General features: G+C 34.0%; 1 non-coding gene across 1 annotated transcript; it reads left to right on the forward strand.

Moving 5' to 3' along the window:
* Nucleotides 1-711: 711 nt before the first annotated feature.
* LOC130978877 (small nucleolar RNA R71) lies at nt 712-815 on the forward strand. The gene has a single exon (XR_009086485.1). It is a non-coding gene; the product is annotated as a small nucleolar RNA R71 (small nucleolar RNA).
* The last annotated feature ends 4,201 nt before the right edge of the window (nt 816-5,016 follow it).

Here is a 5,016-nt window from a genome sequence, read left to right on the forward strand (position 1 = left end):
GGGAGAGTACTAGGAGGGGTTTTAGTGATTTTCTTACTCAGCTGGCCCACTTGTGCCTCCATATTTCTGATGGAGGAGCTTGTTTTATTCATGAAACTTAAGGTGTCCTTAGACAGATCAGAGACTAAGTTTGCTAAGTTAGAGGTATTCTATTCATAATTCTCTGTCTGTTGCTGAGAAGATGATAGATAAGGCTTGATATTGCTGAGCCTATTTCTTCCACCATTATTAAAGCCTTGTTGAGGCTTTTGTTGATCCTTCCATCAGAAATTCGAATGATTTCTCCATGATGAATTATAGGTGTTTCCATAAGGTTCACCCATGTAATTTACCTCTGCCATTGCAGGGTTTTCAGGATCATAAGCTTCTTCTTCAGAAGTTGCCTCTTTAGTACTGTTGGATGCATCTTGCCATCCATTCAGACTTTGGAAAATCATGTTGACTTGCTGAGTCAACATTTTGTTCTGAGCCAGAATGGCATTCAGAGCATCAATTTCAAGAACTCCCTTCCTTTCAGGCGTCCCATTATTCACGGAATTCCTCTCAGAAGTGTACATGAATTGGTTATTTGCAACCATGTCAATAAGTTCCTGAGCTTCTGCAGGCGTTTTCTTTAGGTGAATGGATCCACCTGTAGAATGGTCCAATGACATCTTGGAAAACTCAGATAGACCATAATAGAATATATCTAATATGGTCCACTCTGAAAACATGTCATAAGGACACTTTTTGGTCATCTGCTTGTATCTTTCCCAAGCTTCATAGAGGGATTCACCATCTTTTTGCTTGAAGGTCTGAACATCCACTCTAAGCTTGCTCAGCTTTTGAGGAGGAAAGAATTTATCCAAGAAGGCAGTGACCAGCATATCCCAGGAGTCCAGACTATCTTTAGGTTGTGAGTCCAACCATGTTCTAGCTCTGTCTCTTACAGCAAAAGGGAAAAGGATGAGCCTGTAAACTTCAGGATCTACTCCATTCATCTTAACAGTCTCACAAATCTGCAAGAACTTAGTTAAAAACTGGTAAAGATCTTCAGATGAAAGTCCATGAAACTTGCAGTTTTGTTGCGTTAGAGCAACTAATTGAGGTTTCAGCTCAAAATTGTTTGCTTCAATGGCAGGAATTGAGATGCTTCTTCCATCAAACTTGGACGTGGGTTTAGTGAAATCACCAAGCATCCTCCTTGCATTATTGTTGTTGGGTTCGGCTGCCATCTCCTTCTCTTGTTCGAAAATTTCAGAAAGGTTGCCTCTGGATTGTTGTAATTTAGCGGTGAGGATAAAAGCAGTGTTTGGAGATGAAGAGAGGTGAAGAGAAGTGTTAGTAAATAAATAAATAAATAAATAGAAGAAGATGAGAGAGAGAGAGAATTCAAAAATTAATTTTAAAAAGTAGTTAATGGTTTTCGAAAATAAAAGGGAAGATAAAATTAAAATTAAAATTTAAAACAATTAATTAATTAAAAAGAATTTTTGAAAAAGAGATGAGATATTTTCAAAAATTAGAGAGGAAAAATAGTTAGGTGATTTTGAAAAAGATAAGAAACAAACAAAAAGTCAAATAGTTAGTTGAAAAAGATTTGAAAATCAAATTTGAAAAGATAAGAAGATAAGAAGTTAGAAAAGATATTTTAAAATCAAATTTTTGAAAAAGATAAAATTTTGCAAAAAATATGATATAAAAGATAAGATAAGATAGATTTAATTTTTAAAATTAAAATTAATTACTTGACTAACAAGAAACTAAAAGATATGATTCTAGAATTTAAAGATTGAACCTTTCTTAACACGAAAGTAATAAACTTCAAATTTTGAATCAATCACATTAATTGTTAGCATAATTTTCGAAAATAAAGATAAAATTAAGAAAAATATTTTTGAAAAATATTTTTAAATTTTCGAAAATCATAAGATAAAAATGAAAAAGATTTGATTTTTGAAAAAGTTTTGAAAAGATAGGATTTTTAAAATTGAAAATTTGACTTGACTTGTAAGAAACAACTAATTTTAAAAATTTTTGACTATGTCAACTCAAATTTTTGAAAATTATGAGAAAATTAAGGAAAAGATATTTTTTTATTTTTGAATTTTTAATGATGAGAGAGAAAAACACAAAAATGACCCAAAATATGAAAATTTTAGATCAAAACACATTATGCATGCAAGAACATTATGAATGTCAAGATGAACACCAAGAACACTTGAAGATCATGATGAACATCAAGAACATATTTTTGAAAAAAATTTTGAAGCAAAGAAAACATGCAAGACACCAAACTTAGAAATCTTTAATGAATGGACACTATGAATGCAAAAATGCATATGAAAAACAATAAAAAACACAAAACAAGAAAACATCAAGATCAAACAAGAAGACTTACCAAGAACAACTTGAAGATCATGAAGAACACCATGAATGCATGAATTTTCAAAAAATGCAAGAAATTTTTAAAACATGCAATTGACACCAAACTTAAAAATTGACACAAGACTCAAACAAGAATCACAAAATATTTTTTATTTTTATGATTTTATGATTTCTTTGTATTTTTATTATTTTTTTCGAAAATATTCTTTAGAAAAACGAAAATAAAGACAAATTTTTGAAAGATTTTTTTTTGAAATTAAAACAAAAAGAAAATTACCTGATCTGAGCAACAAGATGAACCGTCAGGTGTTCATACTCGAACAATCCCCGGCAACGGCGCCAAAAACTTGGTGGACGAAATTGTGATCATCAACAATGGCTCCAAAGACTTGGTGCTCTCAAACGTGAATCACACTTAGTCACAACTCCGCACAACTAACCAGCAAGTGTACTGGGTCGTCCAAGTAATACCTTACGTGAGTAAGGGTCGATCCCACATAGATTGTTGGTATGAAGCAAGCTATGGTCATCTTGTAAATCCCAGTCAGGCGGATTTAACTAATTTAAGAGATTATTGGTTTTTCGAATAATAATAATAAATTAAATAGAAAATAAAGATAAAGTTACTCACGTAATCCAATGGTGGGAATTTCAGATAGGTGTATGGAGGTCCTGTGTTCCTTCTGAATCTCTGCTTTTCTACTGTCTTTATCCAATCTTTGTCACTCCTTTCTATGGCAAGCTGTATATAGGGCATCACCGTTGTCAAGGCTACATCCCATCCTCTCAGTGAAAATGGTCCAAATGCTCTATCACAGCACGACTAATCATCTGTCAGTTCTCGATCATGTTGGAATAGAATCCCTTGATTCTTTTGCGTTTGTCATCACGCCCAGCAATCGCGAGTTTGAAGCTCGTCACAGTCATTCAATCCTGGAATCCTACTCGGAATACCACAGACAAGGTTAGACTTTTTGGATTCCCGTGAATGCCACCATCAATTCTAGCTTATACCACAAAGATTCTGATTAAGGAATCCAAGAGATATGTGCCCGGTCTAAGGTAGAACGGAAGTGGTTGTCAGTCACGCGCGTTCATAGGTGAGAATGATGATGAGTGTCACGGATCATCACACTCATCAAGTTGAAGTGCAACGAATATCTTAGAATAGGAATAAGTCAAATTGAATAGAAAATAGTAGTAATTGCATTAAAACTTGAGGTACAGCAAAGCTCCACACCCTTAATCTATGGTGTGTAGAAACTCCACCGTTGAAAATACATAAGTGATGAAGGTCCAGGCATGGCCGAATGGACAGCCCCCAAAACGTGATCAATAGTCTCCTAAGATGAATAATAAAATAAAACTGAGACCAAAGATGTAACGTGGTCAAAAGACAACTAGTACAATAGTAAAATGTCTTATTTATACTAAACTAGCTACTAGGGTTTACAGAAGTAAGTAATTGATGCATAAATCCACTTTCGGGGCCCCCTTGGTGTGTGCTTGGGCTGAGCTTGATCTATCCATGAGCAGAGGCTTCTCTTGGAGTTGAACGCCAAGTTGTAATGTGTTTTGGGCGGTCAACTCTGGTTCGTGATGTGTTTCTGGCGTTTGACTCCAGAATGCAGCATGGAACTGGCGTTGAGCGCCAGTTTATGTCGTCTAATTACGAATAAAGTATAAACTATTATATATTGCTGGAAAGCTCTGAATGTCTACTTTCCAACGCCGTTAAGAGCGTGCCATTTCGATTTCTGTAGCTCGAGAAAATACATTTTAAGTGCAGGGAGGTCAGATTCCAATAACATCAGCAGTCCTTTATCAGCCTCCTATCAGAGTTTTGCTCAGGTCCCTTAATTTCAGCCAAAAAATACCTGAAATCATAGAAAAACACACAAACTCATAGTAAAGTCCAGAAATGTGAATTTAGCATAAAAACTAATGAAAATATCCCTAGAAGTAACTAGATCATACTAAAAACTACCTAAAAACAATGCCAAAAAGCGTATAAATTATCTGCTCATCAGTGTGTTTATTATTGGTTATGGAAAACAGTGTTTTTGGATTTTGAAAAGGGTTTGGACAAGAGAATAAATAGATTGCAGGAATTTATAAATCAATTACTATAAATCTCTTGGCAAGGTATGGAAATTGGAATTTCTATCCTAGTTATCCTTATCAGGTGTGCTGCGAATTGGGTTTTAATCCCACTTAATTATCCCTTATTAAATAAAGGAAAATCAAGTAAACTAATTAAATTGATCCTCGAGTTTGAATAAACTTTTAGAGCGATCCAAATTAATTAGCAATTGCCAATCTCAACCACTGCTGAGTTTGATAACTCAAGTATTACCAATTAATTAACCAAAGCCAAAAGGGAGCAGAAATCATAAATAGAGCAAAACAATCATGAGTCTAAAATACCTCAAATTATATTAAATAAAGAAAATCATAACATGAATGGTTCATAAGCCAATTTGGCAACATAATTAATCAACAAATAAGAGAAGTCAAAATAAAGGAATATTAAACCTGATATAAAGATGAGATAATCCAAAAATTAAGAGAAATTCTAAATCCTAAATCCTAATCCTAATCCTAAGAGAGAGGAGAGAACCTCTCTCTCTAAAAACTACATCTAAACCT

Source organism: Arachis stenosperma, chromosome 4 (genome assembly GCF_014773155.1).
Source record: "Arachis stenosperma cultivar V10309 chromosome 4, arast.V10309.gnm1.PFL2, whole genome shotgun sequence".
NCBI classification, from domain to species: Eukaryota; Viridiplantae; Streptophyta; class Magnoliopsida; order Fabales; family Fabaceae; genus Arachis; species Arachis stenosperma.